Source organism: Nicotiana tomentosiformis, chromosome 8 (assembly GCF_000390325.3).
Source record: "Nicotiana tomentosiformis chromosome 8, ASM39032v3, whole genome shotgun sequence".
Classification (NCBI taxonomy): domain Eukaryota; kingdom Viridiplantae; phylum Streptophyta; class Magnoliopsida; order Solanales; family Solanaceae; genus Nicotiana; species Nicotiana tomentosiformis.
The window spans coordinates 75581279-75609067 of record NC_090819.1 but is presented as its reverse complement, the minus strand read 5'-3'; positions in this window follow the sequence as shown (position 1 = coordinate 75609067).

Sequence of the window (27789 nt, the reverse complement as noted above, 5' to 3'; positions counted from 1 at the left end):
AAGTCTTGTTGTTTACCCATCTCAGTATGACTTTCATTTCCACCTAGATCATGCCTCAGTGTGTAACTCACCTTGTTCCCATTATTGTGGTTGCCCGTGAATTGGCCTGAAATGGCAACTTGAGAGTTGTTATGGCAAAAACATGTCTAGCTCACGGCAACGTGTTCATTCTCTCTAACTAATACATGATTTCATCCAACATTAAGATGTCCTAGTTACATAAGTTCACTTGTGTGAGATTGAAAGTTGAGCAGCCTTATGATGAGCATATTGAATTGAAAGACAAACTCGTCGTATCTCTTGTCCTCTCACATAGGATCAAATATTGGCAAAGGTTAAGCTATGGGAATGATAATAATCTCACAAGTGTTCAACTTCTTTTCATCCTCGTAAGCTTGTGGCATATATTCCTTGTGCTAGTTACTGTTAAGAGTGTAATGCAACTTTGTGTATCTTGAAACCCATATCATATTCAGGGTGCTACAATATTCTCATTTCGAGTTAAACTGATTTTTCCTACATTTCAAGAGCCGACTGGTGTCACATAAGTGCTATCTCTCTTTGAGGCCTACTATTGCCAAACAAGGCACGTATGGAATGAAATAATTGTTGTTGTCCTTTTCCTGGCTCAAAGTATTCTAAGATAACTGACGCTAATGTCTTTATCCTCCAGACCATGCCTCCCATATGTCACATGTCTAAAATGACTCATTTATTTAAATCTCCTAATCATGAACCTGATCCATACATTATCTATGCCTACTAGGCAACTCTATGACTCATTTGTTGAACCGATGGTGTCACCATAGCGAATCTCCATGTCAGCGCTATTGGTAGTGACCTTCATGTCTCTTAGGATATAACCTCCTGAAATACCGTGCTCAGCACCTTGATGGATTCTTTAATATTTCCAGCGAAATCTCGAACCTCGTTGTTCCTGTTTGTAGCAAATCTATCGAGTACTGTAGGTTCAGGCATGTCAAACAAGAAGCATCATCCCGTGATCAAATATATGGGATAGGAAATTTTATGGTCATAGTCAAGCTAACACATCATAGAGAAATTGTTGGAGGTTGCCAAAGGTTTAGTTTGGGTGTTCGGCGTGGAGATTTAGAGTTGAAGAAAGTGAATGGGTTATTCTAAATATTTTCTGCATGAGGATGCTATGTGAATTGTCAATAAAGGTAAAGTATGCGAAGTCACATAAGGCCTTATGAAATTTTGAAAGGAAATAGGCTAAACTATGAGTATGATGTTTCCCTATTATTGTTCTTCATGTACCTGGTGTTTCATGTGTCTATGTCTAATAAGGTGAAGATAAGGGACAATGGGATTGTGAGGAGCAACTATTTGCTATCCTTGTTAGAAAAGTCCGGGAGTTGAGATTGGCTCCGTTAATGTATTATGGCGAAGTCTGTAAGTTGAGGAGACCACATGGAGGAAAATAAAAGTGTTAAGGAAATAAAATGTTCCCACTTGAGTGTATAGTTAAATGATTGTGATTTGAAAGGTACTTCTGTGTGTTATGATTTAAATATGTGCAGCTCATGTCCAGATACCACTCTTGATAGTATAATGTCTGTAATGATGAGATTAGTGACATTGTTATACATGGTGATGTTTTGTCAAGTTGCGGATGTGTTGTTAGGAATTGTTTTGGTGTTGCTCTGGCAGGTGGATAGGCCCAGTTACAGGGGAGACTCTGGCGAAATGTTTTTTAAAATTTAGGGAGTTAGCCAAATTTTGAAACTGCTGGTGTGTGAACCAACAGTTGAACCACATTGAATGCTAATGACAGATTTTGACCCTCATTCCAGGACGAATGATCCTAAATGGGGGAGAATGTAACACCCCAAAATTTTTTGAAGTATTTTAGTGTAAAGCCCCGTAATTTTCATAAATGAATGAATTCAAGGTTTCGTGCTGCCGGAGTAGGCTTACGTGTTTGAGGATGGTATAAGATCTTCGCTGCGAGTTTGCTCGCCGCGGTTCGGAATTTTTAGGTTGAACAATGCATCGGAAAGTAAAGGAAAATCTTTGGCGGAAAAGTGCGTTTATGCGGCCCATTATGCGGCCGCATAATCACTCTGCGGACCGCATAATGGCCGCAGAAAGAATCAGTAAGTTTGGCCAACTTGAGGTCCATTTTGCGGTCAATTCTGCGGCTGCATAATCAATATGCGGACCGCATATAGGTCGCATAATCCCTCTTGTGTTTTTGCTGAGGGTGTTCTGCGGTGCATTATGCGATCGCAGAACGAGTATGCGGACCGCATACTGATCGCATACCTGGGCCGAAAGTTCAAGCCCCTTAGGGCCATTTCTGCGGTCACTTTGCGGACCGTATAACCATTATGCGGTCGCATATGCGACCGCAGTCCTATGTCGGGGCACCCATTTTTTTAATTTAAAACCTAACCCCCCATTCCGTTAAAACACTCCTTTAGTCTATTTTGAAGCTCATTTATGATATTTCTAGTGAGAGAGAGAGAGAGGGTTCTAGAGGGAGGGCCTAATTTTCATCAATTGATCTTGAACCAGCACTCAAAGCCTTGGAAATATTCAAGTAGAGCGCCAAAATTCTTCACCCTAAAAGGTAAGGCTTCATCACCCCAACTCTTAATTTCAAACATAGCTATAATGGGGTATTAGTGTGATACTTCATGGGTATGAGGGTGGTTCTACTTGCACGCATGTAATAAAGAGTGTGGGAAAAACAGGTGAACTAGAACCATGGACGTTTTCCTAATTTTGGGTTTAATTAGTATATTGCTAAAATAGATTGAGGTTGCTAAGGGTTTCGGATAATTGTAGAGTCTAAAGAAGCGTGATTGAGGTATGTTGGCTAAACTTTCTCTCTTGGAATTGAATTCCATAATATTTCTGTAAGTTTCAAAGTGTGGGTTACGTATTAAATGGTTATGGCTTTGAGTCTTATTTAAATGAAAGATAGAATTGTCTAAAAGCTTTTGTACTAAATTCATGCCCATTAGTGGCTGCTTTAACTAATGCTTTGATTTATAAATATATCAAGTGTGATTCGAGTTTTATATACTCATGTGTTGAAATTGTACATTGTCATTTCTGGGGGAAAGTATTACAAGAGTAAATGGTGTATTGACTGTTTATGATTTTTCATGTGTGTTTCTATTGTTGGTTGGTATGCTTCATTCTTTGGAAAGAAACCATTTGTGTTTGAAGTTTCCATTTCAAATGTATTTTTATGATTTTTAAAATATCCTATATGTTGATACTTGATGGTGATCTTTGAAATTGAAAGAGGTGAAAGTGTGGAATATGAAATATGGCCATCGTGCCAGGAATAAAGAATCTTGTGAATGGCCTAATGAGCCAAGGAAATATTGTTGTTCTGAATTACTGGAAATACTAATGAGAATTCATACAATGTGAAAGATGTTGAGGTGAGTACAATTGTATTTATGATATTTCCTTTGGCAAATCAAATCAAAACTATTTTTTGGAGCTTCATTAGCAATACCGAGGAAGGGTGGGTCATAAGGCCCACACCTGAAACTGCACGTGCTGGTGTAGGGGTGGATTGTGATATTATTCCCCTTAATTAAGATGAAACTGGAACCTTTGTGGATTGGAAAAGTCAACCCGCACGACATATATGGGAAGGCGACCTAGCTGATCGGGTGGAGATCAGATGCCATATTGCTCATATGGTGGTACTACTCTTGGTAACAACTTTCTTTCGCATCACATGTCAAACCACATTGTTCGTGGGGAGATGGCCTAGCCGATCGGGCGTGATCGGACTCCGTGCTAACAAAGACGGTGGTATATCGGTGCTAATGATCTCCCAACCAAAATTATATATGAAGTTTGTATTTTGAAAATTATTATGTTTTAACTGGACGTTTGGATATTGTTGATTGTGACTTGTTGTTTCTGTGTGTTGCCTTTTCTTATATGGGCATTCTATTTTGAAAGAGGATTTTTAGCTATACATACTAATGCTATTCGATAGTACTAATGTCCCTTTTGCCGGGGGCGCTGCATCTTTAATGGATGCAGGTGGTTCTTCAGCAGGCGGCATTGATCAGTGATAGCAGTACACTCTTTTCAGTTGATTTGGCGAGCCCCACTTCATTTTGGGGTCATGTATCTTTTGCTTCTCATGTGTAGTGTTTTGAGGTATAGCCAGGGCCTTGTTGCCGGCATTTCCATATTACTCTTCTATTGTATTTAGAGGCTCCGTAGACAGGTTGTGTGTTATGGTTGATATTGGGAATTGAACTAGAAATGTTGGTACTTGGAAATTATGTTTTTCATTAATTCTATAAACTCATAATGTTTAGGAAATTATGAATGAAGCTACTAATGGGAATGAAAAGGAAGTTGTTAATAAAATCTTTTCAGTGATTGATTAATGGAGTACATCTCCTCTTTATTCATGGATGAGTTTGGGTAGAAGGAAGTCTAATAGGCTTGCTCGGCATACATTGTAGTAGTGTCAAACAGCACGAAAAGGTTATGACGAACGACCAGCCCACCACCCTGAATTTATTTGGTATTTATCCACACCCTTAATCCTCCAAAACTCCACAAAACAGCAGTAAAACACGCACCCCAACAGCAACACAAAATAGTCCTCAACACAGTTCGCTACAAGTGAATAACTCGAACTTATGGCTTCCGATTACCTTCCCGTGAGTTCTTACAAATATAGAATGACTTACTATGCATATACAGCAGAAACAAATGGATGAAAGAGAGCAGTAAACTTACCTTATTTTTTGGATAACTCAGCTCTTATCTTGGTTCTTTAAACTCTAGGCTTTACCTCCAATTAGAACTTGAAAGGGAGAGAAAATCAATTAGGTTTTGTGGAAATTTTTTTGGGGGATTTTTGTAGAGATTATGTCTGGTTATTTTGACCTATTATCAGTCTAATATATGATGGGGATAGGCCGTTAAAAATTCCTCTTTCGATGACCCGAACTGGCCCATTTTTGGATTATCGTTTAAGCAAGTAGGTGACAGTCTGCGCAGTCTCACAAAAATGACCATATTTCTCTACTCCGATATCGTATTGACAAATGGTTTAATGCGTTAGAAAATAGACTCATAGATATTTAATTTGATGGGTGAAAAAAACCATAAAATCTATGTATATTGGGAGAAAATGGCAGTTACATTTGACCCAAAGTTTCAGTAAAACTTATGAACGTAACTTGTGATGACTTTCATCGACTTTTGTTCCACCACTCGCTTGACTTCAATACATAACACGCGAATTTCATACGACTAACATAAATCATAAACTAACCTACTTATCATGTTAAACAGCCGGGTATCACCCCAAAATTACATGCTATAATATTCCCAACTTGTCAGCTTTCGATGAAACATTATTTTCTTCAATTCCTTTAGCTTCTGGACCTTCCAACCATCTTTGTACTTGTTGTTCATGATCTTCAATATTTGTAACCTCCGAGGTAACATGATTAACTTACTTTATATATTTTCAAAGATGAGCTCATTTTTGGTCCTATATTAGTTTGCTCACGACGTAGTTTTACGTACGAAAATATAGGGTGTAACATCATCTCCCCCTTGGGAACATTTGTCCTCGAATGTTTACTCTTAGAGACTTTGGAAAATATTTGCCAGAGTATCCTCCGTACACTAGACGAAAACCAACCTACACGCAGCCAGAAAACATACTATGCATACACATGGCCAATGTCTATAAATAGCAACACTTTGCCTCACACAGTCGTAAATCATAAATACTGAAAGTCAGGAAATAAAAGCTTACCTGATGACCTACTATCCTGAATAGAGTTGTGCTGTAGCATCCCATCTCGAGCCATATATTCAGTTTGAAATAAGTGAAGGTATTTAGAATTCATTTCTTCCTTCGCTTCCCATGTCATCTCTTCCACATTCTTTCTTCTCCATAAAACCTTCACGGAGGCTATCTCCTTATTTCGTAGCTTGCGGATTTGTCGGTCTAGGATGGCAACTGGAATTTCCTCGAATGACAAGTCCTCCATAATCTATACATCATCCATGGGCACCACTCTGGTAGGATCACCAATGCACTTCCGTAGCATAGATTCGTGGAACACCGGATGGACGGACTCCAGTTCTGAGGGAAATTCTAACTCATAAGCTACTTGGCCCACTCTCTGAATGATCTTATAAGGCCCAATATACCGTGGGCTAAGCTTTCCATTCTTGCCAAACCTTATCATGCCCTTTATAGGGGATACCTTTAAGAATACCAGTCATTAACCTCGAACTCTAAGTCTCATTGCCGCACATCAGAATATGACTTCTGACGACTCTGAGCTGTCAACAGTCACTCTCGGATAAGCTTTACTTTCTCTACGACCTGCTGAACTAGGTTTGGCCCATGTAATAAAGATTCTCCAACATCAAACCACCCTATAAGAGATCTGCACTTACGCCCATACAAAGCCTCGTACGGAGACATCTGGATACTGGAGTGGTAACTGTTATTATATGCAAACTCGACAAGAGGTAGATGTTTATTCCAACTTCTTTTAAAATCCAACACACATACTCGTAACATTTCCTCGAGCGACTGAATTGTGCGCTCGGCTTGTCCATCAGTCTGTGGATGAAAAGTTGTGGTGAGATTCACCTGAGTCCCTAGACCTCTCTGAAATGACCTCCAAAAATGTGCTGTAAACTGGACCCCACGCTCAGATATAATGGATATTGTTACTCTGTGTAGTCACACTATCTCCTTAATATATAACTTCGCATAATCTTCTGTTGTATATGTAGATCTGAACGGTAGGAAATAAGCTGATTTTGTGAGCCTATCGACTATCACCCATATAGAATTAAACTTACGATGAGAATGAGGTAAACCCATGACAAAGTCCATGTTTATCGCCTCCCATTTCCATGTCAGGATCTCTATAGTCTGCATTAGTCCTCCGGGCTTCTGATGCTCTACCTTCACCTGCTGGCAACTAGGACACTGGGCGACAAACACATCAATGTTCTTCTTCATATCGTTCCACCCGTACACATCCATAATGTCATGATACATCTTCGTCGACCCAGGATGAATGGAGTACCACGAATAATATGCCTCTGACATAATCCTGTCTCATAGCCCTGCTACATCTGGAACACACAGACGAAACCTGTATATGAGAACCCCATCTCCCTTGAGCTCTAACAATAGCTTCTTCTGCTGCAGAACTCACTCTCTCAACTCAACCAACTCGGGGTCCTCGTACTACCTTTCCTTGACTTTAGCTATGAGAGATGATTTTGCAGTGTTTTGGAGTATAACTCCACCATCGTCAGAATCAACTAACCGAACTCCCAAACAAGCGAATTGATGAATCTCTCTAGTTAATTGTCTTTTCTCGGACTCTACATGTGCTAATCTACCCATAGATTGGAGACTTAAGGCATCTGCTACAACATTAGCTTTCCCTGGATGGTAGAGAATGTTAACATCGTAATCTTTCAATAACTCAAGCCATCGCCTATGTCGCAAATTCAACTCTTTTTACTTGAAGATATATTGCAGGCTTTTATGATCTGTAAATACCTCAAAATGAACACCACATAAATAATGCCGCCATATCTTAACTGCATGGACAACTGTAGCTAACTCGAGGTCTTGGGTTGGATAATTCTTCTCATTCTTCCTTAACTTCCTTGAAGCATACGCAATTAACTTCCAATGTTTCATTAGGACACATCCTAACCCGACACCTGAGGCATCACAATACACAACATAACTCTCTGGACCATCTAGAAGTGTTAAAAGTGGCGTTGGGGTCAACCTATTCTTAAGCTCTTGGAAACTCCGCTCGCAAGCCTCCATCCATTGAAACTTAGTTGATTTCTGCATCAACTTCGTCAATGGTGCCAAAAGGGAAGAAAAACCCTCTACGAACCTCCGGTAGTATCCTGCTAAGCCTAGAAAGCTACAAACCTCTGTCGGAGTGGTAGGTCTAGGCCGATATTTCATGGCCTCAATCTTTTGAGTGTCTACCTTAATACCCTCATCGGATACAATATGCCCCAAAAATGCCACAGACTTCAACCAGAACTCATATTTAGAAAACTTAGCATATAACTTACGATCACAGAGGGTTTGGAGTACCGCTCGCAGGCGGTCTGCATGATCATCCTCTAAACTTGAATATACCAGAATATCATCAATAAATACTATCACGAATATATCTAAAAATGGCCGGAGTAGGCTATTCATCAAGTCCATAAATACGGCGGGGGAATTCGTCAACCCAAAGGACATGCCAAGGAACTCGAAGTGGCCATATCGGGTCCTGAAGGCTGTCTTCAGAATATCTTACTCCTGAACTCTAACCTGGTGGTATCCCGACCTCAAATCTATCTTTGAATAGAATCTAGCCCCCTGCAACTGATCAAATAAGTCATCGATTCTTGGAAGTGGATACTTATTCTTAATAGTTACCTTGTTCAGCTGCCTATAATCAATACGTATCCTCAGCGAGCCATCTTTCTACCGTACAAACAGTACTGGTGCACCCCAAGATAAGGTACTGGGCCTGATGAAACCTTTCTCCAACAAATCTTTTAACTTCTCCTTCAACTCCTTCAATTCGGCAGGTGCCATTGTATATGGAGGGATGGATATATGTTGAGTTCCTGGAAGTAAATCAATGCTAAAATCAATCTCTCGCTCTGAAGGAATACTTGGAAGCTCATCTAGAAACAGATCTGCATGATCTTTGATTACCAGAATAGACTGAAGTGTATGTATCTCAACATCCGCATCTCTAACTCGATCATTTTTCTCGCCTTCGGATAGGAAATAAAGCTATCTCTGGGCGTCACTGTATTACCTACCCATTCAAGGACTGTCTCACCCGAAAAATAAAATCTGGCTACCTTTGCTCGGTAATCAACTGTGTCATAGCAAGATGCCAACCAGTCCATGCCTATTATAGAATCAAAATCCATCATCTCTAGCTCAACTAGGTCGGCTGAGGTCTGACGACTACAAATTGTCACCGTACAACCTCGGTAACCCGTCTAGGAATAATCGGTTCTCTGATCGGTGTAGATACTGCAACAGGGTCACTTAGTATTTCAGGCACTATACCAAACTTACCCGCGACAAATGGGGTAATATATGATAATGTAGATCCTGAGTCTATCAAGGCATAAGTATCGTGAGAGCAAATGGTCGATATACATATCACAACGTCTGGTGAAAACTCCTGGTCCTGTCTAACTGCTAAAGCATAGATACGGTTCTGATTAATGCCTGAACTGGAACCTCTACCATTGCCTCGACCTCTACCAGCCGAAGACTGAGACTCACATCCTGAAGGATGCACAGACATAGATGATCCTATTGCTAAACCTGATGGTTGTTCCATACCCCCAGAATCTTTATTTGGGCAATCTCGCATCATATGCCTCGGACGCCAACATGTATAACAAGCATCAGAACCTGCTCGGCATTGGCCCAAATGTCCTGTACCATAGATGTCACACCGCGGCGGAAATAACCATGTCTGCCTTGAACTTCATTATCGCTGCAAACCTAACTCTTGTGAGCTCTCACCTGGTGCTGGCTGGGTATAGGGGTCATCCCTGTAAACCTATAACTGAGGTGGCGGAGGCCTAGGTGGCCATCCGAAATACTTGGGCCTATAACTACCCTGAGACTGCTCCTAAGACCTGGGAAATCTCATCCTCTTATGCTTCCCTTGCTCAGTCCTCTCTGTACCCTGCTGCCGACACCTACCCCTTTCTATATTCCGAGCAAATGCCTGAATCTGGGAGATATCCATACTATCATTCAATGCCGCGGTGGCACATGCCTTGGTCAACTCTGGTGCTAACCCTGCTATAAACCTGTGGATCCTATCCCGCATAGTAGCAACTATGGATGGTGCATATCTGGCCAATGAGTCAAAATGGAGGCTATATTCTCGAACACTCATATTGCCCTGCTTGAGGGCTAGAAACTGATCGACCAAGCCTGTCGGATCTCCTGCGGTAATTATTGGTCAAGGAAGGCATCTAAAAAATTTTCCCAACTAGCTGGAGGTGCATCACGTGCCCTGGACCTCTCCCATCCCTCGTACCAAAGGATGGCTATATCTCGGAGTCGAAAAGCTGCTAGCTTAACTTCCTCTTTCTCTGTTGCATGCATAACCCGAAGGATCCTGTGAAGCTGATCTATGAAATCCTGCGGTTCCTCCCTCTGATCTTTCCCCATGAACTCTGGGGGACTCAAAGAAATAAACTCTCGGACCCTTGAACTCCCAGACCCCTCAGAAGATCCTGCACTAGCTGATGTCCTAGCTTGTTGCTGGGTAGCTATCAACTATGTCAACAAATGCACCGCACTCCTCAAGTCCTGATCTGATAGAAGTGGAGGGTGAACTAGATGTGCGGTATCCCTAGGAATGTCCTCAGGTGGTGGAGGAGCCGATAATGGTTGAGTAGGGGTCTCGCCCTGGGCCTCAGACTGGGACCCATCTACTGGGGGTACCCTACTGGTCCCCTCACCTGCTGCTGTATCTCCCCTCTGGCTAGCCGTAGTCTTCCTAGTCACCGTCATCTATGTATGCAAACACCAACACATAAGTTTAACTCAAATTTCCTATAACTCAGTTCTACAGCATGATTTAGATTTGAAAGAAGGGTAACCAACTCCTAAATGCTCTGTAGTTCCCTGTTTATATTATGTGGTGCACAACACATCTATAAATAAGACCCTACTAGACACGACTTGTAGACTCCCTAGTTCAGAACTCCTCTGATACTAAGTTTGTCACACCCTGAACCTGGGGGCGAGACCGGCACCCGGCGCCTTACCTAACCTAGCATACCAAATTGCGACTAAGGGACTCTGAACATATAATGTCATAATTTGGCCATGGGGCCACATTGCAAGACAATTTGCGAAGCAAAATATAAAACTGAATGGAAACTAACTCTCACTAAACATCAATATAAAGCTCGGCTGACAATGCCGTCATAACTACTACAGTTGACAAACCACCAAAATATACATACCATGTCTACAAGCACAACATACTGCACTAATTGACATGATATGTCTACAAGTCTCTACTGATGGATGTATTGTTCTCAGAACAGGGCCCCCAACCTACCCATAACATATATACATACATATAAAAGATTTACACGAAACCCTAGAACATATAACTCCGAAGGACGTGGAGCTTACCGACCAGGCTGAACTCAGGGAACACCTATTGAGGAGGTCTACCCGTCTGTCTATCTGAACCTGCACGCATGAAATACAGCGTCCCCAGAAAAGGGACGTCAGTACAAAATAATGTACCGAGTATGTAAGGCAATAACATAACTGAAAACTGAAACTGAACTGAAATATAATAACTAAAAGTATTTGGGTGTCAAAGATGATCTGGAGATATACTTACCTACTGATACTGACTCAACTCCTTCAATATAGTAAGCAAAATAAATGTCCGGCCCTATAAGGCTCAGTACGTGTAACTGCTCGGCTATAGTAGGCTCGCTCATTGGCACTCGGCCATACTAGGATCTGTATCTCAGCCATCCTAGGCTCACTCATAATCGCTCGGCCACAGTAGGCTCGGTATATATAACTTACCATCTGATCATAGGTTTCCCAATAGGGGCCTGCCCACCGATTATGGCTCGATGGTGGTGAACATACTATAATATTGTATATATATAGACCCTTTGCTCTCTTGACCGGAAGAAGACAATAATCAATTGAATATAAAGTCTCGATAAGGGAGAATACTGTAACTTATGAGACTAGGATAATGTGTATATATTCATGAATACGAACTTCTCTTTATGTCTCATTATCAAACACATGTAGCTACGAGAACTTGCCAAAATGAAGGAAGGGCTTAGCCTTAACATACCTTATCACAATATTTCCAATCACCAAGTTGAACTCGCCTATTCGCACCTTAATATACAACAACGATAATAATACTATCATTAATTTATGAAAGGTACAATTGTCACAGAACGAACGACAAGCTTATTTTGTATTAAAACGGGCAGCATCTCCCCTATAATCCTTACTTCCTCCAAATTCAAGATAACACAAAAAACAAAAGAATACAACAATAAAAACCTACATACATTTTTTTTTCAACCTTTTATACACCACAAAATACCACAATCTATCCCAACACACCCAAATCTCTTCATACACAAAATGACCACTATAGTAGTGTCAAATAGCACGGAAAGGTTACGACGAACGACCAACCCACCACCCTGCATTTATGTGGTGTTTCTACACACCATTAATCCTCCCAAACTCCACAAAATAGTAGTAAACCACGCAGCCCAACAGCAACACAAAACAGTCCACAACACAGTCCGCTACAAGTGAATAACTCGAACTCACGACTTCCGATTACCGTCCCATGAGTTCTTACAAATATAGAACGACTTACTATGAATCTACAGAAGAAACAAATGGATGAAAGAGAGCCGTAAACTTACCTTATTTTTTGGATAACTCAGCTCCTATCTTGGTTCTTCAAACTCTAGGCTTTACCTCCAATTAGAACTTGAAAGGGAGAGAAAATCAATTGGGGTATGTGGGAAATATTTAGGAGAATTTTTGCAGAGATTATGTCTGGTTATTTTGAACTATTATCAGTCTAATATATGAAGGGGATAGGCCTTTAAAAATGCCTCTTTCTATTACCCAAACTGGCCCATATTTGGACGACCCGAACTGGCCCATTTTTGGATTCTCGTTTAAGCAAGTAGGCGATAGTCTGTGCAGGCTCACAAAAATGCCCATATCTCTCTACTTCGATATCGTATTGATAAACTTTTTAATGTGTTAGAAAATAGACTCATATATATTTAATTTTATGGGTGCAAAACCCCATAAATCTAAGTATATTAGGAGAAAATAGCAGTTACATTTGACCCAAAGTTTCAGTAAAACTTATGAACGTAACTTGTGATGTCTTTCATTGACTTTTGTTCCACCACTCGCTTGACTTCAATACATAACACACGACTATCGTACGACTAACATAACACATAACATAACCTCCTTATCATGTTAAACACCCTGGTCTCACTCCAAAAGTACATGCTATAATATTCCCAACTTGTCGACTTTTGAGAAAACATTATTTTCTTCAATTCCTTTAGCTTCTAAACCTTCCAACTCTCTTTGTACTTTTTGTTCATGATCTTTAATATTTATAACCTCCGAGGTAACATGATTAACTTACTTTATATATTTTCAAAGATGATCTCATTTTCGGTCGTATATTAGTTTGCTCACGATGCAGATTTACATACGAAAATATAGGGTGTAACACTCTTGTAGCCAGGAGGAGCATGCCCGGCATTTGAGGATTGTGTAGCGGTTGAGGGAGGAGAAGCTTTATGCCAATTTCTCCAAGTATGAGTTCTGGCTTAGTTCCGTGGCGTTCTTGGGGTACGTGGTGTCCAGTTTGGGGATTCAGGTGGACCCAAAGAAAATAGAGGCAATTCAAAGTTGGCCCAGACCGTCCTCAGCTACGGAGATTCAGAGCTTCCTCGGTTTGGACGGTTATTATCATCGCTTCGTGGACGATTTCTCATCTACTACATCGCCTTTGACCAAATTGACCCAGAAGGATTCTCCTTTCAGGTGGTCGAATGAGTGTGAGGAGAGCATTCAGAAGCTCAAGACTGTCTTGACCACAACTTTAGTTCTAGTTTTGCCTTCAGCTTCAGGATCTTATACGGTGTATTATGATGCTTCTCGGATTAATATTAGATGTGTCTTGATGCAGGAGGGAAGAGTGATTACTTATGCTTCGCGCCAGTTGAATCCCAATGAGAAGAACTACCCTGTTCATGATTTGGAGTTGGCTGCCATCGTTCATGCATTGAAGATTTGGAGGTATTATCTCTACGTTGTGTCTTGTGAGGTATTTACGGATCATCGGAGTCTCCAGCACTTGTTCAAACAAAAGGATCTAAATTTTAGGCAGCTGAGATGGTTGGAATTGTTAAAGGATTATGATGTCACTATTCTGTATCATCCCGAGAAGGCCAATATAGTGGCCGATGCCTTGAGTAGAAAGACGGTGAGTATGGGTAGCCTTGTATTCATTCCTATTGGTGAGAGACCGCCTGCAGCTGATGTTCAGGCCTTGGCCAATCAGTATGTGCGATTAGATGTTTCGGAGCCCAGTCGGGTTCTAGCATGTGTGGTTTCTCGGTCTTCTTTATATGATCGCATCAGAGAGCGCCAATATGATGATCCTCATTTGCTTGTCCTTAAGGACACAGTTCAGCACGGTGATGCCAGAGATGTTACTATTAGGGATGATGAGGTGATGAGGATGTAGGGTCGAATTTGTGTGCCTAATGTAGATGGGCTATATGAGTTGATTCTTAAGGAGGCCCACAGTTCGCGGTATTCCATTCATCCAGGTACCGCGAAGATGTACCAGAACTTGAGGCAGCATTATTGGTGGAGAAGAATGAGGAAGGATATAGTGGGGTTTGTAGCTCGGTGCCTTAACTGTTAGCAGGTGAAGTACGAGCATTAGAGACCGAGTGGATTGATTTAGATGCTAGAGATTCCAGAGTGGAAATGGAAGCGAATCACCATGGATTTTGTAGTTGGGATCCCACGGACTTCGAAGAAGTTCGATGCTATTTGGGTGATTGTGGATCAGTTGACCAAGTCTGCACACGTCATTCCTGTTGGGACTACTTATTATTTGGAGCGGTTGGCAGAGATTTACATCTGCGAGATCGTTCGCCTTCATGGTGTGCCAGTGTCCATCATTTCAGATCGGGGCACGCAGTTTACATCACAGTTTTGGAGAGCCGTGCAGCGAGAGTTTGGCATCTGGGTTGAGTTGCGTACAATATTTCACCCTCAGATGGACGGGCAGGCTGAGCACACTATTCAGATATTGGAGGACATGCTACACACTTATGTTATTGATTTCAGGGGTTCATGGGATCGGTTCTCTACCGCTCGTAGAATTTGCCTACAACAACAGCTACCAATCGAGAATTCAGATAGCTCCGTATGAGGCTTTGTATGGGAGGCAGTGTCAATCTCCAGTGGGTTGGTTTGAGCAGGGTGAGGCAACGCTATTGGGTACTGACTTGGTTCAGGATGCTTTGGACAATGTTAAATTGACCTAGGATCGGCTTCGCACGACGCAGTCTTGACAGAAGAGTTACACCGATCGGAAGGTTCGTGATGTTTCTTACATGGTTAAGAAGAAGGTACTGCTCAAGGTTTCATCCATGAAGGGTGTTATGAGTTTCCGGAAGAAGGGCAAGTTGAGCCCTCGGTATATTGGGACATTTGAGGTACTTTAGAGAATTGGAGAGGTGGCTTACAAACTTTCCTTTCAGCCTAGTTTGTCGAGTGTGCATCCAATGTTCCATGTTTCTATGCTCCGGAAGTATGTCAGCGATCGGTCTCATGTTTTGGATCCGTTTCATGTTTTGGTGTAAAGCCAGTGGCCATTTTGGATCGACATGTTCGAAAGTTAAGATCAAAGAACACAACTTCAGTGAAGGTATAGTGGAGAGGTCAGCTAGTTGAGGAGGCTACTTGGGAGAAAGAGCGGGAGATGTAGAGTATATATCCATACCTATTTGAGACTCCAGGTACGTTTCCCAACCTGTTTAAGGATGAAAGTTTGTTTAAGAGGGGAGAAGGTAACGACCCGACCAGTCGTTTTGAGACTTATAGCCCCGTTCCCCCATTCACTGCTCATTTTGTGTTTTATAACTGTTATGTGACTTGCCGGGTTAGTCGGTTCCGGTCCGGAGGGATTTCGAAATGAACTAACACACTTAGCCTCAAGGCTGGAAGCTTAAGTTGAAAAGGTTGACCAGATGTTGACTTATGTTTAAACGACTACGGATTGGAGTTTTGATGGTTCTATTAGCTCCATTGGGTGATTTTGTACTTAGGAGAGTGTCCGGATTGTGATTTGGAGGTCCGTAGTGGAATTAGGCTTGAAATAGTAAAAGTTGGAAATTTGAAAGTTTGACCGAGAGTGGACTTTGTGGATACCGGGCTCTTATTGGAGTTTCAGGAGTTGGAGTAGGTCTGTGGTGTCATTTTTTACTTGTGTGCAAAATGTGGGATCAATCGGACGTGGTTTGATAGGTTCAACATCATCTGAAGAAATTGGATTTCCGTAGTTTCATTAGAATTGAATTAGGGTGCGATTCATATTTTTTGATGTTGTTTGATGTGATTTAAAGGATCCACTAAGTTCGTATCGTATTTTAGGACTTGTTGGTCGAGGTCCCGGGGGCCTCGAGTGGAGTTCAGATGGTTAATGGATCGAATTTGAGTTCGGAAGACTGTTGTAGCTGAAGTCTGCAGGTGTAATTGCACCTATAGAAAATTGGTCGCAGGTGCGAGCTTGCAGGTGCCAGCTGGGAAGCGCAGAAGTAGAGGTAGGACTGGGGTTGAGGAGCGCAGATGCGGAAGGGACTCCGCAGGTGCGGACTCGCACCTGTGCGTGCAGGATAGCAGAAGCGGAAAAAGGATTGGAGTCACTGGTTCATAGAAGCGTATGGATTGCGCAGATGCGCACCCGCAGAAGCGGGAATTTTGACCACAGAATTGGTTGGCCAGTCTTAAGTGGTTTCTGTAGATGCAGATGATTGACCGCAAAAGCGGCCCAATGAACCGCCGAAGCAAAAAGACTGGGCAGAACATTTAAATTAAAGGGTTCGCGATTTTGCTTCATTTTAAACATTTCAAGCTCGGGATTGGGCTATTGTTTAGAGGGTTTTGAAAGGGATTCTTGAGGTAAGTCACTTGTGCTCATTTTTGTTCAATAATCTTGTTTCCCCATTGAATTTCCCACCTAGTTTGTGTGTATTTAAGGTGGAATTTGGGAGTTTGAGGCTAGGGATGTGGAGAGTTTGATTTGGGGATTTGACTGATAATTTGGTGTCGGATTTTGGTAAAGTTGGTATTGTTGGACTAGTGGTTGAATGGGCTTTCAGGTTTTTTGACTTTTATTGGATTCCGTGATGTGGGCCCGTGGGCCGACTTTTGAGTTGACTTTTGGCTTTTGATTACTAACTTAGTATTTTCTTATGGAATTGATTCCTTTAGCCCGTGTTGATTGTATCGAACTGTTTGTGACTAGATTCGAGGCATTTGGAGGCCAATTTGCGAGGCAAGAGTGTGTTGGAGTAGAGACTTTCACGGTTTGAGGTAAGTAACAGTTCTAAATTTGGTTCTGAGGGTATGAAACCCCATACTATATGTCATGTGATTGGTTTTGAGGTGACGCAGATGCTAGGTGACGAGATCGGGCTACACGCCGCAGCATGTTTTACTAATTTATGCCATGATTGGCTTGTTATAGTGCTTTGGCTATAGGAGCCCCTCCGGAGTCTGTACACACCTCCAGTAAGCATAGGTACCTACTGTGTGCGAGTGCCGAGCACCGAGTGCCAAGTATCGAGTGCTGAGAGACTGTGAGGAATGAGTGAGTCTGAGGTTGGAGTGAATGGGAGGACTGAGTGATAGTTGCTCTGAGATTATTCACTTGATTTTCATTAGTGTTGTACTTCAGCTGGCATGTATCACTTTCATGAAATTTCTGAGAGATATTATATCATGTTTCAATGAACTTGACTTGACTTAACTATTTTGGCCTTAATTGTCGAATTTGAAAGCATGCGTACCTTTCTATGTTGTAATTTCTATAATTGAACTATATATGTGAAGCTTGTCATTGCTTTCAATCCTTATTTAGTCTTGTTAGTTACTGAGTTGGTTGTACTCACGCTACACCCTGCAATTCGTGTGTAGATCTAGGTGTTTTCGGACACGGTGGGTGTTGATTTCTTTACGTTACTTGATCATTTGGAGATTACAAGGTAGCTGCCCCGGCATTCGCTGACCTTGTCTCTCCTTCCCTATCTTTCAAATTTATGTATTTAGTTTTAGTCTTTCATAGACAGTATTTTCCAGACTTGTGTTGTATAGATGCTCATGTACTCCATGACACCCTGATGTTGGAAATTTTTGTATTGGGTTTGGACCTTCTATCCCGTTTTATTGGGAATTTGATGACTTAAACCTGCGTTAGTATATTTTTCATTTACAAGTATTGAAAGTATTTTTAAGTGTCGGCTTGCCTAGTACCACGTTAGGCGCCATCACGACAGGCTAGGTTTTGGGTCGTGATAATAATATCAAGTGTTTTCGAGCTCCAAACATTATCACGAACGATTTATGCCGAGGTCGTACGACCCGATCCAGAATAATGTGTACACTGCCGAGGGTCGAGAAGCACAAACCATAGATGTATCTATTATACTATCAAGGCATTTGGCCCGCTCCACAAGAAGAGAGAATACACTATGAACCCCCGATTTAAGAGCTACCACAAGACTAGTACACAAGGAAGCACTATTTTCCGAATCATACTTAAACTACTCGGAATGACACTAAATTTTTCATGCAAGTCACAAATCACCATACGGAACTATTCCCAGGCTCGAAATCCCAACCAGACCTTGATAACATCAAATCCTATTTCAACTCAAATTTGAAGAACTTGAAAACCTTCAATGCACCAACTTTCAACTTTATGTGCCAAAACGCTCCCGGGTCATCCCAAACCTAATCCGACCATACGTCTAGGTCCAAAATCATCATACGAACCTATTAGAACTTTTGAATCCCGATTCTGGGGTCGTTTACTCAAAATGTTAACCCAAGTCAAACTTATCCATTTTAAGCCATTACTAAGGAACTAAGTGTTTCGATTTCAACCCGAAATTCCAAACATGAACTAACCATTCCCGCAAGTCATAAAATAGTAAAATAATATATTGGGAGTCTTATTAGGGGAAATTGGATCTAGAAAGCAAAACGACCGGTCGGGTCATTACACTTTCCACCTCTTAGACAAATGTTCGCCCTCGAACGGGTCTAGAATCATACCTGATATGCTGAATGGTGTGGGTATCTGCTCTGCATGTCCTCCTCAGTCTCCCAAGTGGCCTCCTCGACTAGTTGACCCCTACACTGAACCTTTACCACATTAATCATCTTGGACGTTAACTGGCAAACCTGCCTGTTAACAATGGAAACTAGCTTCTCCTCATAACCTAGACTCCCATCTAGCTGAACTGTGATGTAATCTAACACGTGCGACCTTTCGGCATGGTACTTTCGGAGCATGGACAAGTGGAAAACCGGATGAACTCCCAATAGACTGGGAGGAAAATCAGGCTCATAAGCAACATCCACAACTCGGCTCAACACCTCAAATGGACCTATAAACCTTATGCTCATCTTGCCCTTCTTCCCCAACTTCATGATTCCCTTCATCGGCATGACTTTCAAGAGAACCTTCTTGCTCACCATAAATTCTAAATCACATGCCTTCTGATCCGCGTAACTCTTATGTCTGGACTGTGCTGTGCAAATCGATCCTGAATCAACTTCATATTCTCCAAGGCATCCTTCACTAAATCAGTACCATATAACCTAGCATCAGTGGGCTCAAACCATCCGATGTGCGAATTATAGGCTGATGACCCTGCTGTAGTGCCTTCCCCCGAAGCCTGGGGAAGAATCTCTTCACATGACCAAGATCCTCGCACTCAAAACAACCTCTCGGTGTGGAAAATGACTGACCCTGAGCCTAACTCTAGGGGACCTGAACTACTACTGAAGGAACCCTAAATGGCGGGTGGATGGTAGGAGCTCTCTGGATTGACACTGAAATAGGGTCGTACTGGAGCACCCCGAGGAGGAGGCGGTGCTAGAGATGTGGGTCTGCTAGACTGACCGCTCACAATCTAACCTCTGCCCCCAGGCGGAGAACTACGAAACCCCCCAAAATATCAAAACCGCTTATCCCGCGACATCTTCTCTCGGCTCTACTGACGAACACCCTCGATCCTCCGAGCTATCTCCACAACCAGCTCGTAAAGAGTCTTTATCTCAACCTCTTGGGCCATAGTAGCCTGGATACCGGAATGAAAACCCGCAACAAACCTCCGTACTCTCTCTACATCGATGGGGAGTATCATAAGTTAATGGCGAGACAACTCAGAGAATCTCACCTCATAATCGGTCACTGACATCTGACCCTGCTGTAGTTGCTCGAACTGAAACTGCAACTCTTCCCTCTGAGAGGGTGGAATATATCTATCTAGAAAGATACGTGTAAACTGGTCCCAAATCAAGGGAGGAGAACCTGCTGGCCTTCCAAGAAGATAGGACTTCCACCATCTACGAGCCCTGCCCTCCAGCTGAAAGGTGGTAAAGTCCACCCCGTGGGACTCCAATATCCTTATGTTGTGAAGTCTGTCCCTGCAATGATCAATAAAGTCTGGGGGTCCTCATGTCTCTCACCCTCAAAGACAGGAGGATGTAGTATGGTCCATCTATCCTATAGCTTCTGTGGCTCGCCGGCTGCAGCTGGTCTGGGCTCGGGTATAGCTACTGCAATTGGTTGATCTCTGCCCACATGTAGGGCACCCGGGGTCTGATATACTACATCTGCTTGCCCTGAAGTTTGAGCGTTAGAGGTCTGTGCTCTCTATCCCGCCTGAGGTGTGGCTGGGTGATGTCGCCCAAATTCACACCACTGATTGGGATTGTGAAGCAGTCAATCCAATTATAATTACCCAACTTTGAGTCAGGGTCGATTCCTCAGAGAGTTTATATTGGATTAGGTATATACTTAGACTAGGTATATGACGTGCCTAAAATGCACTTCCACATACCTAGTTCTTTCTTTCTACTTCTAAAATATATACTATTGCTTGTAAATGTAAAGCTATATAACGATATTTTTGGTGTTGTTATTTTTTCAAGTTTATAAAAGATATAGGGCTGTGACTTCCACTTAGGTGTTGTAGGCTTTAGGGCATGTTTCATTGGTTGGGGTGTAATAGACCAATCAACACGCGATTTCCCACTCGATACCTCTCGGTAGTTAGAGTGGTTTTGCCCAATTTGGCTTTCTCAAGTCCAAATGGGTAATTCACAAAATCGTTGATATATGCTGACGTCGGGTCTTACTATCTCTAGATTCAACCCTTTAATTGGGGCTAGCAATTTCTTGAGTTCACCCCAATTTCTTATTAGCCAAGTTTTCCTAGACTTAGACTCTCTTTCTAGAGTAGAGACTAAGTCAATTAGGCATGAATCAATGTTTGCAACCATTAATTCCTAAATTCAAGCAAGAACTAGGCTAAATATTATACACCCAACCTTAAACAAGCCCTAAATCAAACACCCATTAGGTACCCACACTAGGGTTGGGTCACAACCCTAGCTAGAGATTTAGCTACTCATAGGTAAAAATGAAGAAACTAAGGAAGAAAATAAGATTAAACTCATAATAGATGATTAAGGGATGAAAATCCAATATTGAAATGATAAACTAATATAAAATTTCCCAAAGCCGTAAAGGAAAAACGACTATCTACTTTCTGGAGTTTAAACCTAACCAAAATTTGAGAAAAAGAACTATTTATACACAGTTTAAATTATCGGACAAAATTGCCCATGCGGAGGTTCTGCGGCCGCACAATTCTGTGTGCGGTCCGCACCTTGAAGCTGGGCTTTACATGATGGATTTCTGTGGCTGCACAATTCTGGGTTGCGGCTGCACTGTCGCGACCCAAAATCTCACCTGCCCTGATGGCGCCTATTTCAATACTAGGTAAGCCGACAATCTCAATAAAATACCATATCTTTTAAATTTAAAAACATAATATTTATTTTCAGCGGAAGAAATCTCAGAAGTACAAATATAAACACTCCCGAAACCCGGTGTCACTGAGTACATGAGCATCGAAATGATAAGAAAGTCTGAGTACTAAAAACACTGTCTGAAAATATAGAACAGAACAAAAAACTGAAAGGAAAGAAAGTCAAGGTCTACGGACGCCAAGCAGCTACCTCGATAATCTCCAACAGATAAAATCTAAAAAAACTAGCAACTGCCGTGTCCGGAGGTACCTGGATCTGCACACGAGGTGCGGGGTGTAGTATGAGTACAACCAACTCTACAAGTAACTATATAAGGAGCTTCATAGTTGAGTCCAATTAGAGTAATTTCCAACATAATAATGTAGGAATGCTTTCAAGTTCAACATTTAAGCCCAAAACAGTAATTTCATGTCAAGTTCAACTGAAACATAAGATAATATCTCTCAGAAATTTCCAAACAGGGATATATGACAACTGAAGTGCAACAATAGTGAAATCATATGCATCCTCTCAGGACACAGTCACTCAGCCATTTCATTCACTCAGCACTCATCACTCGCACGCAGTAGGTACCTGCGCTCACTGGGGGTGTGTACAGACTCCGGAGGGGATCCTACACCCCAAGCGCTATAATCCACACAGACAACTCATGTGTTGTACGGACAACTCACGTGCTATAGTATCAATATCTGAATCCGCATGGACAACTCACGTGCTGCACAGACAACTCACGTACTATAGTATAAAATCTGGATCTGCACGGACAACTCACGTGCTGCAGGGACAAATCACGTGCTATAGTATAATATATGAATTTGCACGGACAACTCACATGCTGCACGGACAACTCACGTGCTATAATATAATATCTCACATGCAGGCCCTCGGCTTCACTTAGTCAAAAATATCTTCAGTCTCTCGAGCTCTCAATAATCATGAAAACATCAGCCCAAACAACAATTGTATGATGCATCAATAAGGAACAATAAAGACTGAGATAAAATAACCAATTAAACTGTGACTGAGTAAAAAACAACAATTAAGCAGATAGTTCAATAGGTACATGACCACTGTGGGTCCCTACAGTGCCAACATATGATCTAAACATGATTTGTGGTTCAATTTCTCTACTACATGGAAATGTACAAATAATAACAGATTATTCAACTACACAGTTCCGTGGAATTATGACCAAGTCACAATTCTTACGGTGCACACCCACACGCCCGTCACCTAGCATGTGCGTCATCTCAAAACCAATCACATAACACATAATTAGGGGTTTCATACCCTTAGGGCAAAATTTAGAACTGTTACTTACCTCAAGCCGTGTAATTCTTTATTCCGCAATGTCTTTGCCTCGTGAATTGGCCTCCAAACGCCGCGAATCTAGCCACAAATAATTCGATTCAGTCAATAAAATTTATTGGAATTAATTCCATAAGAAAATACTAATTTTCCAACAAAATCCGAAAGTTAGCTAAAAAATCACCCGTGGGGCGCACGTCTCGGAACCCGACAAAAGTTACAAAATCCGAAAGCTCATTTAACCACGAGTCTAACCATACCAATTTTATCAAAATCCGACATCTACTCGACCCCCACATCTTCAAATTAAACAAAGAGGGTTTTTAAATCTTTCCAACTTAATTCACCCTTTAAATGTTAAAAACAATCATGGATTCGGGTAATTTGACCAATAATGAGTTAAGAACACTTACCCTGTTGTTTTCCTTGAAAATCTCCCAAATATCGCCTCTTTCCGCGCTCCAATCTGTCAAAAATGGAAAATGGGACGAAGTCCCATTTTCTGAACTTAAACTTTCTGTCCAGACCGCTCTTCTTCGCGAACGCGACAGGTCCCTCGCGTTCGCGAAGCACAAAATCGTGTTGCCCAACATTGCTCTTCGCGGACGCGAGACTCACCCGAGCCCCCCGGGACCTCATCCAAACATACCATCAAGTCCCAAAACATCATACGAACTAAGTTGAACCCTCAAATCACCTCAAACAACGCTAAACCCGCGAATCATACCCCAATTCAAGCCTAATGAACTTTGATATTTCAAATTTCTACAAGCGACAATGGAACCTATCTAATCAAGTACGATTGACCTCAAATTTTGCACACAAGTCATAAATGACATAACGGAGCTATGAAAATTTTCAGAACTGGATTCCGACCCCGATATCAAAAAGTCAACCCCCGGTCAAACTTCTTAAAAATTCGACTTTCGCCATTTCAAGCCTAATTCCACTACGGACCTCCAAATAATTTTTCGGACAGACTCCTAAGTCCAAAATCATCATACGGAGCTATTGAAATCATCAAAATTCAAATCCGAGGTCGTTTACACATAAGTCAATATCCGATCAACTTTTCCAACTTAAGTTTTTAATTAAGAGACTAAGTGTCTCATTTCACTCCAAAATCTTTCCAGACCCGAACCAACTAACCCGGTAAGTCATAAAACAACTGTAAGGCATAAATTTAGCATTAAATAGGGGAACGGGGTTATAATACTCAAAATAACCGGCCGGATCATTACATTCTCCCCCTCTTAAACAAACATTCGTCCTCGAACGGGTTTAGAATCATACCTAGAGTCTCAAATAGATGTGTATATTTGTTCCACATCTCCTACTCAATCTCCCAAGTATCTTCTCCGACTGGCTGGCCTCTCCGTTGTACCTTCATTGATGCTATGTTCTTTGACTTCAGCTTTCTAGCCTGCCGGTCTAAAATGGCCACCGGCTCCACATCATACGTCAAATTACCATCCAGCTGCACTGTATTGAAATCAAGAATACGAGACGTATCCCCAACATACTTTCGGAGCATGGATACATGGAATACTTGATGAACACCTGATAGACTAGGTGGCAAACTAAGTTCATAGGCCACCTCTCTAATTTTCTTAAGTATCTCAAAAGGCCCAATATACCGAGGGCTCAACTTGCCCTTCTTACCGAACCTCAACACACCCTTCATGGGAGAAATCTTGAGCAGTACCTTTTCCCCAACCAGGTAAGCAACATCACGGACCTTCTGGTCAATATAACTCTTTTGTTTAGATTGTGCCATGCGAAGCCGCTCCTGAATCAATTTAATCTTCTCCAAAGCATCCTGAACCAAATCAGTACCCAATAGCCTAGCCTCACCCGGATCAAACCAACCCAACGGAGACCGACACCGTCTCCCATATAAAGTCTCATACGAAGCCATCTGAGTGCTCGATTTGTAACGACCCAACTGGATGGTCATGACTAGCACCCGGGCCATACTTGCCGAGCACCAACGTACATTTTATCTAACCTTCCTTATTATCTTTAAGGGCCGACAAGATCAATATAAATGGTAGACATGGATCATGAACATCCAACAATGAAAGATAATGTCATGAACATACATAACATGGGACGACAAGACTGTCAAGAAACTATATATAAGGTACGAGCTACCATGAGTCGACACCTGTCTATGAGCCTCTAAAGGAACATAAGTTCTACAACATTGCCGGAATAGGGCCCCGACATACCCATAATGTCTATAACAAAAATGCATACCAAGACCATGGCAAGTCCGGAGAAGGGATCTCGCCAATAACCGCTGAACTAGACAGCCTACTGTGGTGGGGGAGCTGCGTCTACCCGTCTATCAGGACTTGCAGCACGACATGCAGCATCCACAAATAAAAGGGACGTCAGTACGAATAAAGTACTAAGTATGTAAGGCAGGAAAGCATAAGTAAGAACAGTAATGTAAACAGGGATAGGGAATATACAACCTGTGACATCTGGGTACCTCTGAGGGCTACTGACATGAAACACATGATACATACATATATATACATAAACTTTTAAAACATAAGCCTTTGTGGGCATCACCATCATCATATCGTACCCGGCCGTAATAGGCTCGGTAAAACGTACCCGGCCATCATATGGCTCGGTAGAATCATACCCGACCACGTGGAGCTCGGTAAAACCCAACTGATCAGTGGTTGCACAATAGGTGCCGTACCCGGCCAACTATAGCGCGGCTCGGTAGAGTAAAATAGATACATATATATGATGCATGCTGGACTCATTGGAATCACATTTTGAACCTTTCGGAGTGACGTAAGGTCGGTATCCTTCGTACACGTTATTAGGATTAAATCTTCATCAAGAATCTTATAAGAATCACGAACTACCAACAACATTGATAATATAATAATAAGAGAAGTAACATCAATATCAATCGTTTCATAAGAAGGGCAGCAATGTAAGTACTGCTAGCTTCTAAGAGTAGAGTATCTTTGGGAGCTCATTCATTACATTATGTACAATCGGAGTCATGCAAAAGAATGAAGGGAATAGCCTCACATATCTTGTATATACTGCACAACCTCAAGCTATGCAAATGTCACGACTCCTTAGTCTACAATAAGAGAAATGACACTATCATTATCGTTTAAGCGTCGTAACTATTATGTTTCGACTGCAACCTATTTTATGATGAAACGGACAGCACCTCCCCTATTTATATGACTTCATACAAGTCAATACAATCACCAAACATCCCAAACAACATCATTAATAATCATATTGAGCCTCCCAAAACAGTCCACCAACCAACAACATTACTACCAAGCCTTTCGATATATATTTCACAAGTTCTAGCTTCAACGACATAGCCGCAACTTGGATAATCTTAAATATATATATATAGAGTAAGAGGTTACTTTCCTTTAAAAAGAAATAACAACTCCAATTTGACCTTAATTTTCCACGAAATATCTCTCCAATTCTGCCACAAGAACAAGGAAGCGAAACTAGCAATCAATTCGGGTTTTCGGCACTAGAATTACTTTAGAAGACTTGAAATCACCTAGGGTTGATATTAAAAACTTGAAGGAGTATTTACAGAACATAAAACACTTAAAACAACCTCCCACACGAGCTGGAACAACACAAAAATCAGCAACAACAAGAAGAACAAGAAACTTACTAGCGCCACGGGATTCCCGACACTTGATTTGTGTTGTTTGCCCTTTGTTTGGGTCTTGGATCATGAGAGAACCTTGAGAGAGTGTTTTTAGGGTTCTAAGGTCTGAATATACTGAAAAATAATGACTTAAAACGGGGTTGAGGTATCTTATATATATCCATATGTCTTAAACCGCATATGTGGGCCCCATAGAGAGCTACTTGGCGCACTCTCACAAAAACGCGAATATCTCTCTTTTCCGAGATCGTATCGATGAACGGTTTAATGCGTTGGAAACTAGACTCATAGATCTTCAATTTGATAGGTAGATCACCCCATAATTCCAAGTATATTGGGAGAAAAATGTAGTAACATTTGACCTAAAGTTTAAGTAAAATTATAAACGTAAGTTGCGACAACTTTTATCGACTTTGTTTCATAACCCGCTTGACTTCAATACTTATGATATGGATATTATATGATTCAAATACATTAAAACATGACCTCTTGGGAAAATTAATCACCTCTAGTGTTACCCGAAAATACGGGTTACAACATCCTTGATTCGTTTAACTTCTAATACTTGTTAACCACTCTTATACACCCTTGTATCGTTTAAGACCAATAGGATTAACTTCTTATCATCTCAAAGATAATATCTTCTTGGATTTACGTTGAATAACTTATGGCGTGATCTAAGGTACGCAAATTTGGGTTGTAACACCCTCTCCCTCTTAGGAACATTCGTCCTCGAATGTAAGGGTTTATGGGGTGTCTAACTCATCGTGGATTCCGACGGAAATTTCCGGCTGAGCTTCCCCTATAAAATGGACACTAGCCAAACTTGCAAGCAGTTAAACCCAACCTATGGCCTTACAAGACTATACAAAGCATTATGGATATGTACATTATCTGCATATCACCATTTTGTATTAAAAAAAAAGTATTCACAAGCTATTGCTTACCTCATAGAGCCGTTCCACCTTATAATGCGTCCTTCTTTCCCCCGGCATCCTCGTTATCTTCACTCTGGAATAGGTAAGGGTAT